The sequence below is a fragment of the Neomonachus schauinslandi genome, chromosome 6 (genome assembly GCF_002201575.2).
Source record: "Neomonachus schauinslandi chromosome 6, ASM220157v2, whole genome shotgun sequence".
In the NCBI taxonomy this organism is placed as follows: domain Eukaryota; kingdom Metazoa; phylum Chordata; class Mammalia; order Carnivora; family Phocidae; genus Neomonachus; species Neomonachus schauinslandi.
This window is the reverse complement of record NC_058408.1, coordinates 52,064,664-52,076,955: the sequence shown is the minus strand read 5'-3', so window position 1 is coordinate 52,076,955 and position 12,292 is coordinate 52,064,664. Positions and strand designations below refer to the sequence as shown.

General features: G+C 38.0%; 1 protein-coding gene across 2 annotated transcripts in view; it reads left to right on the top strand.

Annotated features, from left to right (window-relative positions):
* Nucleotides 1-12,292, top strand: part of RABGAP1L (RAB GTPase activating protein 1 like) — a 776,559-nt gene that overhangs the window by 342,946 nt on the left and 421,321 nt on the right. The window lies entirely within an intron of this gene.

Below are 12,292 nucleotides of genomic sequence, written 5' to 3'. Positions count from 1 at the left end.
CTGTATAGCAGAAATTCAAGAGAAGACATAGAGAGGGTGCTAGTGATGATATATTTGAAATGGTTGCAAATGGGTCTGGGTAGAGAAGCAAGTGAAACAGAGAGGGTTTTGATGAATTAATGAGAGATTAAGGTGTTTACTAGAGTGAGGAATCACATAGAGGAAAGTTGAGAGTTACAATGTTCAAGAGTCTGGGATATGAAGCACCATCTAGTTCATAGTTATTAGGATGGTCGTAATGGTGGATAGTTAGAGTGGGTGGAAATGATCACTGAAGTTCAGAAAGTGCTAGTGGCCAATGTAACTATTAATGTCACCTTTGAGGAAAGGGACTAGGCAGAGACTCAGCTTTAAGCTGTTAAAGTTCATAGAGGAGGGTTATGAGGCTGGGAACAGCGTGGTAAAAGTAAGTATATGGCTAGGACTTGAAGAATGAGAAGTTAGTAGAACATTGTTCTGCAGTTAGCCAAGAGGAACTGAGGAGTGGAGGTGGCACAAGAAATCATTCACATTGGAGAAATTGAGAAAGAAAGCCAGATTTTTAAATTAAGGTGAGGAGTTAAAGGAACAATCAATGAAAACTTGAAGGATGTAGGAGAGTAACTCATTATTCCTGAGAGTCCAATGAAAGGAACCATCAGAATGGTCTAGTGGACTGAGGAGGAGTAGAGTAGGCACGGATGATGATATGCATTTGGCTGGAATGTGCCAAGGATAATAAATATAGATAACAAAAAGGAAGGAAATGAGCAAAAACTTTGCTAGTGATCCTTGGTGTATTTGACTAAGGAGAGCTTTTGTTGTTAGAGGCACTTGTGAAACCAACCAATCCCAAGTTTCTAGATTCAGCGTGAGTTTGCTGGAGAGAGCCTCTGCAAGTCTGCCTTCCTAAGTTCTGAGGTTCTCACCATGGAGATTAGCTGATGTAGTACTCCAAAGAGTTTGCATATATTGCCTTCCTGAGAATCAGCCCACCAGTATATATTAAATTTTTTGTGGTATAATAGAAAGGACTAGTTATATGAAGACTTAGACCCAGGAGCTGGATCTGATTCATCCCTTCACACCAATTTATGCTCTACCTAGAGCATCTGAATTTCTCATTACACCTATATATATATGGTTCTAGGTACACCATGTTCTTCAGGATTTTACCCATTGACCCTCTCTTCCCCATCCAGATGACTTCCTTCTTTTCCTGTTAGGTCTGAGTTCATATCCACTCTAATAAATTAATCTTGCTTGTGAAATACATCATTCTTTAACATTCACACATGCCATCCCCTGGCTTTGAATAAATTCCTTTGATGTGTGTTTTCTAATATTCCTATGTGTTTTTGAATGTTCCTTTCCTCATTTCAACCATTGCTTAAAACTGTTCAAGAATTGTTTTCTGCCTACCCACCTGCAGGTATTGTATTCAAGGCTGATAACCTGCAGAGGGGAGCCTGGCTGGGAGTCAACTTGCTACTCAACTCACTAGGTGTGTCCCTACGCTTGGGTTGTACCACCCAGCAGCCTGGGGGAAGAGTGCATTTTTCTAATGTGCATAAAGAAGCTTTATGAACTAGCAGGGCCATGACTAGTCATTCCAGTAAAAACTGCCAGCACTCTTACATATTATTTACTGAACAATAATGAGAAGAAAAATCACTAATCAACAATGAGTACTTACTAGTTAGTCAAGTGTTGTGTTAAAGATTAGTTCATTTATATCTCAGAATAATCCTATGAAGTGGGTCCCATAATTACAAATAATTTAGGGGAATGGAAAAATACTAAGACCAAGTCAGCTGCATCTGAAATATCTACTACCTTTGCAACGTAAAATTATGTGCTCCTTTAATAAGATTAGACAAACTCTTAAAATCAGTTAGAAGTTACTTGAGCTATTCTGGCTTTGAAAAGTGTGTGTGTGTGTGTGTGTTGTGTGTGTGTGTGTGTGTGTGTGATTTATCCAGCAGAAAGCTCTCCCACAGAACTTGCTCCCAGTTGGCAGAGAAGCTTTTTTTCTTGCTCATCTGTAGTTTGAGGTAATATGTCTACTAGTTCTGGGAGATCTTAAGTGTTATACTCTAGTTGAAAGATTGATTTGTTTCATTTGCACATTGGCCATTTCAAAATATGTTTCTAAATATGGTGTTTAATAAATACACCTGTTTTTAGTCACTCTTTATGTTTTTGGTATTGTTACAACCATACTTATATATTTTTCATTGGATTTCAAGTTCCTTAAGGACAGTGATGATATTTTTTAACTCTGCAGTAACCCACCATGACTAGATATATTGTATTGAGGTGCTCACATAAGAAACATTTAATACATATTGGCTGACACATACTCAGGTAAATTTTACTATAAGTAGAGGTAATCTTTCTTATTGCTCATAATAGTGTGAGAGGAATAACTCTGAGAGTTATTTTTAAAAAATGTAGCTGGGGCACCTGGGTGGCTCAGTCAGTTAAGTGTCTGCCTTCAGCTCAGGTCATGATCCTGGGGTCCTGGGATTGAGTCCTGCATCGGGCTCCCTGCTCAGTGGGGAGCCTGCTTCTCCCTCTGCCTCTGCTGCACCCCCTGCTTGTGCTCTCTCGCTCTTGCTCTCTCTCTGTGTCAAATGAATAAATAAAATATTTTAAAAATGTAGCTAGTATTCCATCTTGAGTTTGGGTTCTAATATGACTTTTGTCATTTAGATCAGCTGGAGACATTTCTTGGGTACCTGCTAAATCTTTGTTAATCAAAAGAGGAATAATCTTTGAACACTACATCAAAAACTAATGATGTACTATATGTTGGGTAATTGGACATAATAGAAAACAAAACAAAAACAAAAACAAAATAGGAACAATGGTTCTTGGAAGATGGCTTCCGAATATTCACATGCCAAAAAAATTCAACTCTTATCAACAATATAGAAATTATAAAGTTAAGAGACTAAGACTGAAGCATTAAAATTTTCATATTAATAGGAAAAACATTCTAAAAACAGTGATTATTATTTTAATGTAAAAACCAAATTCCAACCAGTTTATCATGATTAAATTATAATAGATAATTATAGTGGGTAATATATAGTGAGTGAATGTTATGTGCCAGGCACTGTGTGAAATGCTTTATGCCTTATCTCATTTAATCTTCAAAACAACCCTATAGAGTAGAATTACAATTACCTTCATTTTGTAGATGAGCAAACTGAGGCTTCACAGGGTTAAATAACTATTAGTAGGCAGTGGAGCTAGGATTTGAACCCAGGGATTTGAACAGTGATTTTTTTTTATTATAGATGCTGTAAAATGCATATTAATAAATACATTTCTGTATTTAAGTGTTAGCTTGCAATTCTAAAATGTGGAGCTAATGAGGTATTCCAAAAAGAAACCTATTGAAAGGTCCCTGCAGTTTCACTAAGGGGAAGGGCTCAGATACAGAAATGAATAGTATGTCACTAAGGTATAACAGCATTAGGGGAATATTATGAGGATGCAATCTAACATTAACATATGATATTAAAATAAGTTTATTACATTATTGAATTAAACATGGGAAATACTTATCTCAAATATGTTTTGTAGGGGGAAATGTAGAAGCAGGACTTCGTTTTAAGGACACATGAGAATTAACTTAAGAAAAATACTAACATCTTTAGCAATATTTTTGTGCCCTTGACTGTGAGATCCTCCATCTTTATTTCTAAGAGACCCAGAAATTCTCTCCTGGCAAGTGACTAAGCTGGTGATAAAGCATAGATCTGGACAACAAATATCCCTCCAGTTCTAGGAGGCTATTGATACAGCTGGTAGGAAGACAAGTTTTTTAAAAGTCTATATCCACAGAAATAGACTCTATAGAAATACACAGTAACATAACTGTAGCTGTTAAAACTCCCCCTTTCCAATACATGCACCCCCGATGTTTATAGCAGTATTATCAACAGTAGCCAAATTATGGAAAGAGCCCAAATGTCCATCGACTAATGAATGGATAAAGAAGATGTGGTGTATATATGCAATGGAATATTATTCAGCCATCAAAAAGACTGAAATCTTGCCATTTGCAATGGGTAGCTGGAGCTAGAGAGTATTATGCTAAACGAAATAAGTCAGACAGGGAAAGACAAATACCATATGATTTCACCCATATATGGAATTTAAGGGAAAAAAGATGAACATTGGGTGGGGGGTGGGGGGAGAAGAAAGGCAAACCAAGAAACAGACTTAACTCTAAAGAACAAACTGATGGTTACCAGAGGGGAGGTGGGTAGGAGATGGGTTAAATGGATGATGGGGATTAAGGAAGGCACTTGTGATGAGCACTGGGTATTGTATGTAAGTGATGAATCACTAAATTCTACACCTGAAACTAGTATTACAGTGTATGTTCATGAACTGGAATTTAGATGAAAACTTGAAAGAAAAATAAAGAAAGCTCCCTCCTTCCTTATTAGGAGGTAAAAAATCAGCTAAGCCCCTATAAATGCTACTTGGTTATAGTGGAGTCTTCCAGATGGTACCCCACTCATCTCAGTAAATGTATTTCTCTCATGAAGCAGAGTGTTCCACTCCCAAAGAATATTAATAGTCTTTAATGTATTTCATTGTAATTCCCTAATTTGTTTTATACCTTTACAAAAGTGACATTTTTTTTATGTTATTTTGCATTGATACAATGTTTTATATTTGATATTGTTGCCATTTCTCAGTTAAGGATATTTCTGATTTTTTACAAGATTTTATTAATTTGAGAGAGAGAGAGGGAGAGCATGAGCGGGGGAGGGGGAGCAGTAGAGGGAGAGGGAGAAGCAGAATCTCTGCTGAGCAGGGAGCCCAACACTGGTCTTGAGACCATGACCTGAGCTGAAGGCAGGCATTTAACCAACTGAGCGACCCAGGTACCAGAATATTTCTGATTTTTTTAAATCTTAAAGCTAGGTAAAAGGTTTTGGGTTTTTGTTTTAAGATTTATTTATTTATTTGAGAGAGAGAGAGCAAGCAAACGTCCATGAGCAGGGAGAGGGGCAGAGGGACAGGGAAAGAATCCCAAGCTGTTCCCCTGCTGAGCACGGAGCCAGACATGGGGTTCCACCCCATGACCCTGAGATCATGACCCGAGCCAAAATCAAGAGTCGGGCACTTAACCGACTGAGCCACCCAGGCACCTGGCCAGGTAAAAGTTTTAGGTAAATTTTTTATGGAGGTATAATTGACATATATCAGTTTCAGGTATATGACATAATGATTTGGTATTTGAATACACTGCAAAATAGTCACCATAATAAGTGTATTTATCATTTGTCACCAAAGTTACAAGAATTTTTGTTTCTCGTGATGAGAACTTTTTAAAATTTACTCTCATGGGGCCACCTGGGTGGCTCAGTTGGTTAATCATCTGCCTTTGGCTCAGGTCATGATCTTGAGGTCCTGGAATTGAGCCCCACTTTGGGCTGCCTGCTCAGTGGGGGGCCTACTTCTCCCTCTCCCTCTGCCACTCACCCTGCTTGTGTTCTCTCTCTCTGTCAAATAAATAAATAAAATCTTAAAAAAAAAAAAAGATTTACTCTCTTAGCAACTTTCATATATGCTGTACAAAATTATTAACTCTAGTCACCCTGCTGTATATTGTATCCCCATGACTAATTTATTTTATAACTGGAAGTTTATACCTTTTGACCCATTTTTACTCTTGTTGCCTAACCTCCAACACCCCTTCTTTCTGGCAACCACCATTCTGTTCTCTGTATCTATGAGTTTTGTTTTGTTTGTTCATTGGGTTTTTCTTTTAATTCCACTTATAAGTGAAATTTCTCTGTTTGACTAACTTAGCATAATATCCTCAAAGTCTGTCCATGTTGTCACAAATGGTAATATTTCATTCTTTTTTATGGCTGAGTAGTATTCCATTGTGTGTGTATACCTCATCTTCTTTATCCATTCATCTATCAATGGATACTTAGGTTACTTCCATATCTTGACTATTATAAATAATGCTACAAATGAACAAAGAAGTGTCTATATTTTTTTGAATTAGTGTTTTTATTTTTGGGGGGGGTTTGGAAATACTCAGAAGTGGAATTGGTGGTTCATAATGTAGTTCTATTTTTATTTTTTGAGGAAACTCCATAGTATTTTCCATATGACTGCATCAATTTACATTCCCATCAACAGTGCATAAGGATTCTCTTTTCTCTACATCCTCTCCATAACTTGCTATTTCTTGTTTGTTTGTTTTTTATAATAACCATTCAGGCAGGTATAACGTGATATCTCACTGTGGTTTTGATTTGCATTTCCCTAATGATTAGTGATGTTGAGCATTTTTTCATGTGTCTGTTGGCCTTTGTATGTATTCTTTGGAAAAATATCTATTCAGATCCTCTGCCCATTTTTAATTAAATTATTTAGGTTTTATTTAATTTAGTATTATTATTTGCTATTGAGTTGTATGAGTTCTTTATATATTTTGGATATTAACCCCCTATTGGATATATGATTTGGAAATATTTTCTCCTATTCTGTAGGTTGCCTAAGTTTTATGTTTTTGGTGTTACATTTTACATGTTTTTGTTTTATATACCCCTAAACTAATAATTGTAGCTACACTTATTTTTACTACTTTTGTCTTGTAACCTTCATACTAGCTTTTTAAGTGATTAATCAACTGCCTTTACTGTATATTTATCTTTGCCAGTAAGATTTATATTTTCATATTTTTTTAAGTTTTTTTTTTTAAAGATTTTATTTATTTATTTGAGACAGAGAGAATGAGAGAGAGAGAGCACATGAGAGGGGGGAGGGTCAGAGGGAGAAGCAGGCTCCCTGCTGAGCAGGGAGCCCGATGCGGGACTCGATCCAGGGACTCCAGGATCATGACCTGAGCCGAAGGCAGTTGCTTAACCAACTGAGCCACCCAGGCGCCCTTTAAGTTTTATTTTAAATCTAGTTAGTTAACATACAGTGTTATAGTACTTTCAGGTGTACAATATAGTGATTCAACACTTCCATACATCAGCCTGTGCTCATCACCACAAGTGCACTCCTTAATCCCCATCAGCTGTTTCACCCCCCCCCCCCCCCCCCCCCGCCACCGGCAACCATCAGTTTGTTCTCTATAGTTAAGGCTGTTTCTTGGTTTGTCTCAATCTCTCTCCCTCTTTTTCCCTTTGCTCATTTGTTTTGTTTGTTCAGTTCCACATATGACTGAAATCATATGGTATTTGTCTTTTTGACTGACTTATTTCACTTAGCATTATACTGTCTACCCCCATCCATGTCACTGCAAATGGTAAGACTTCATTCTTTTTTATGGCTGAATAATATTCCATTGTATAAATACACATCTTCTTTATCCATTCATCAATTGATGGATACTTGAGCTGCTTCCATATCTTGGTTATTGTAAATAATGCTGCTATAAACATAGGGATGCATATATCCCTTTGAATTAGTGTTTTTGTATTTTTTTTTTTTTTTTTTTTAGTAAATGCTCATTGTGCTATTACTTGGGTAGGATAGTTCTATTTTTAATTTTTTGAGGAACCTTCTTCATATGGTCTTCTAGGGGCTGCACCAGTTTGCATTCCCACCAGCAGTGCACGAGGGTTCCTTCTTCTCCATGTCCTTGCCAATGCTTGTTGTTTCTTATGTTGTTGATTTTAGCCATTCTGACAGATGTGAAGTGATATCTTACTGTATATTGTATGTTGTATGTGAGGTTATATCTTACTGTATATTTGATTTGTTTATCCCTGACGATAAGTGATGATGAGCATCTTCTCATGTGTTTGTTGGCCATCTGGATGTCTTTCTTTGGAAAAATGTCTGTTCACATCTTCTGCCCATTTTTTAATTGGATTATTTGGTTTTTTTGGGTGTTGAGTTGTATAAGCTCTATATTTATTTTGGATACCAACCCTTCATTGGATATGTCATTTGCAAATGTCTTCTCCCATTCTGTAGGCTGCCTTTTAGTTTTGTTGTTTTCTTCACTGTGTAGAAGCTTTATTTTGATGCAGTCCCAATAGTTTATTTTTGCTTTTGCTTCCCTTGCCTTGGGAGGCCTATCTAGGAAAAAGTTGCTATGGCCAATGTCAGAGAAGTTACTGCCCAAGTTCTCTTCCAGGATTTTTATGGTTTCAGGTCTCACATTTAGGTCTTTAATCCATTTTGAATTTATATTTGTGTATGGTGTTAGAAAGTGGTCCAGTTTCATTCTTTTGCATGTAGCTGTCCAGTGTTCCCAACATCGTTTATTTAAGATTGTTTTTCCCATTGGATATTTTTTCCTGCTTTGTTGAAAATTGATTGATCATAAAATTGTGGGTTCATTTCTGGGTTTTCTTTTCTGTTCTATTGATCTGTGTGTCTGTTTTTATGACAGTACCATACTATTTTGATTACTACCGCTTTGTAATATAACTTGAAGTCTGGTATTGTGATGCCTCTAGCTTTGCTTTTCTTTTTTCAACATTGCTTTGGTTATTTGGGGTCTTCTGTGGCTCCATACAAATTTTAGAATGGTTTGTCCTAGTTCTGTGAAAAAAATGCCGTTTTGATATTTTGATAGGGATTGCATTAAATGTATAGATTGCTTTGGGTAGTATAGACATTTTAACAATATTTGTTCTTCCAATCCATGAACATGGAATGTCTTTCCATTTCTTTGTGTCATCTTCACTTTCTTTCATCAGTGTTTTATAGTTTTCAGAGGTCTTTCCCATCTTTGGTTAGGTTTATTCCTAGGTATATTACTATTTTTGATGCAGTTGTAAATGGGATTGTTTTCTTAATTTCTTTTTCTGAAGCTGTATCACTGGTATATAAATTGGTATATAAATGCAACAGATTTCTGTACATTGATTTTGTATCCTGCAACTTTACTGAATTTATTTATCAGTTCTAGTGGTTTTCTGGTGAGCCTTTGGGTTTTCTGTATAAAGTAGCATGTCATCTGCAAATAGTGAAAGTTTTACTTCTTCCTTACTGATTTGGATGCCTTTTGTTGTCTGATTGCTGTGGTTGTTGTCTGATTGCTGTGGTTAGGACTTCCAATACTATGTTGAATAAAAGTGGTGAGAGTGGACATCCTTGTCTTTATTCCTGACCTTAGTAGAAAAGCTCTCACTTTTTCCCCATTAGTATGATGTTACCTGTGGGTTCTTCATATATGGGCTTTATTACATTGAGGTATGTTCCCTCTAAACCTACTTTGTTGAGGGTTTTTATCATGAACGGATGTTGTACTTTGTCCAGTGCTTTTTCTGTATCTGTTGAAATGATCATATGGTTCTTATCCTTTCTCTTATTGATGTGATGTATCATGTTGATTGATTTGAGAATATTGAACCACCCTTGCAACCCATGAATGAATCCCACTTGATCGTGGTAACAGATTTTTTTTAATGTATTGTTCAATTTGTCAGTATTTTGTTGAAGATTTTCCATCTGTGCTCATTAAGGATATTGGCCTGTAGTTCTCCTTTTTTGTGGTGTCTTTTTTTTTTTTTAAAGATTTTATTTATTTGAGAGAGGGAGAGCATGAGCAGGGGGTGGGGGTGGAGAGGGAGAAGCAGGCTCCTTATCTAGCAGGGAACCTGATGTGGAGCTAAATCCTGGGACTCTGGGATCATGACCTGAGCCAAAGGCAGATGCTTAACCAACTGAGCCACCCAGACGCTCCTGTGGTGTCTTTATCTAGTTTTGGTATCAGGGTTATGCTGGCTTCATAAAATGAATTTGGAAATTTTTCTTCCTTTTCTATTTTTTGGAATTGTTAGAGACGAATAGGTATTAACTCTTCTTTAAATGTTTGGTAGAATTCACATGTGAAGCCAGGTGGCCTTGGACTTATTTTGGGGGGAGTTTTTGATTACTGATTCAATTCATGTATTTTCTTGTTATTACTTAGTGCCCTTTCTTTTCAGCTTAAAAAAATCCCATTAACATTTCTTGTAAGGCTGGTTTAGTAGAGATGAACTCTTTTAGCTTTTGCTTGTCTAGAAAGTACTGTATCTCTCCTTTAGTCTGAATGATAACCTTACCAAATAAAGTGTATTTGGTTGAAAGTTTTTTCTTTTTAGTGCTTTGGACATGTCATGTCACTCCATTCTGGCCTGCAAAGTATCTACTGAAAAAGCTGCTGATAGTCATATGGAGATTCCCTTGTACATAACAAGTTGTTTTTCTCTTGCTGCTTTTAAGATTATTTCTTTACTTCTAATTTTTGACATTTTAATTATAATTTGTTTTGGTGTGGATCTCTTTGAGTTCATCTCTTTTGGATTCTATGGGCATCCTGGGTTTGGATACCCCAGGTTAGGGAAGTTTTCAATCATTATTTCTTCTAGCAAGTTTTTCCCCATTTGTCTCTTTCTTCTCCTTCTGGGATCCCTATAATGTGAATGTTATTCCACTTGATGTTGTTCCATAGGTCCCTTAAGCTAGCTTCACTTTTTAAAAATTATTTTTGTTGTTGCTTCTCTGGGTGAGTTTCTTTACCCTAAATCACTGATCCTTTCTTCTGCTTTGTCTTGTCTGCTGTTAAATCCCTCTGGTGTATATTTTAGTTCAATTATTGTATTCTACAGCTCTGTGACTTTTGTTTGGTACTTTCTTATATTTTCTGTGTGTTTGTTGAAGTTCTCACTGTGTTCCTCCATTCTTCTGAGTTCAGTGAGCATCTTTATGATCATTACTTTGAATTCTTTATCAGGTAGGTTACTTACCTCTCTATCATTAAGGTCTTTTTTCTAAGGTTTTATCTTATTCTTTCATTTGGAATATATTCCTTTGTTTCTCATTTTGCTTGACTCTTTATTTCTTTCAATGTATTAGGTGAAACACCTGCCTTTCACAGTCATAAAGGATAGGACTTGTATGGGAGATGAGCCTTATCATTCAGCCTTGCCTTACCTCTTGTCTCTCAAACCTTTATGATTATTTAAGCAGCCTGATTTGTTACTGACAGGTCTCTGTTGTTGAGGGTTTTCCAAGACCTGTCAGTGTTTTAAAGGAACAGATCTGAGTTAGTATTTAGATTCAGGCTGACTGGAGACCAGACCCACAGGCAGCAGCTTTTAAAGTATGAAAATATATACAGTCCAGTGGGACCACAAATGTAAATCTTGCTGGCTTTCAGACCAGGCAATCTGGAGGTGTCTCATGATGACAGTTGCAAAAACTGGGGTTTCAGACAAGTGTGTAAGCTCCTTTCTGGAAGGCACCCGTGAGTTGAATCAAGTTTGAGAGAGAGTGCAAAGATGGCACCCCCCACCCTTTGTTCCCTGAGGGCACCTCCATAGCTGCTAGATATGTGGCAGACCTGTGGCCTGCCCCTCGGGTTGATGCTCTAAGACAAGGAAATAGGCCTTTTTTCAAAGAAAAGCTGGGGATATGTTTTAGTCTGCTGCCTGTGTAGTGCCTTGGGTGTGGTAGCTTGTCAAGAAGTGTCTTTCTGATTGTTAACAGTCCCATTACAGGACTAATGCAGCCCCGTGGCCACCAGAGCCAGGTGATCAAGGCACGTCCCCTGTGTGAACTGTGTGTGCCAACTTCAGTGAGACAGAGGGAGAACACAGAGCTGGTGCATGCCTGCCGGCTTTACGGAGGCACCAGGAGAGCAGGAGCCAGGGCACCCCTGCCAGCATTATCAAGACAGTGGAAGGCGTCGGGGTCGGGTGTGCCTGCTGGTTTTTCACGGAATAGCAGGAGAGTGCAGGGACTGCATCTGCCCACCAGCAGAGTTCGAGGGAGAGCCCAAAGGCAGCACCTTCATCTCTGGAGTTCCAACAGGCCCCTGCTCCTCTGGCAGAACCTTTAAGATTAGCAAATGAATCTCCTTCACATGTAATCTAGGTGCTTTTCAAACTGCCACTTCTGAGCTTGCAAATGTGTGAGGCCTTTAAGGGCAGGATCTCAGTTCCCTGCAGCCCTTTGCGTGTCCTGGACATGAAACCCATTGGTTTTCAACGCCAAATGCTTTGGGTCTCATCTTTCCAGTGCAGTTCCCAAGGGTTGGGGTGCCTGATACGGGGTACAAACCCCTCGCTCCTCAGGGAGAAGCTCCGGATTTATGAGCTCTGTAGCAATTGTGGTTCACCGCACAAGGGATGGGGGTTTTGGTGAGACTGCATCTCTGCCTCTTACTCATCTTCATGTGGCCCTTTGGATAAAGGATAAAAGGAGCTATTTGGTGAGTTTTCAGGTCTTTGTCAGAGGGAATTGTTCCATATGTAGCTGTAGATTTGTTGTGTCGGTGGGAGGAGGTAGGTTTAAAAATCTTCCTATGCCGCCATCTTGG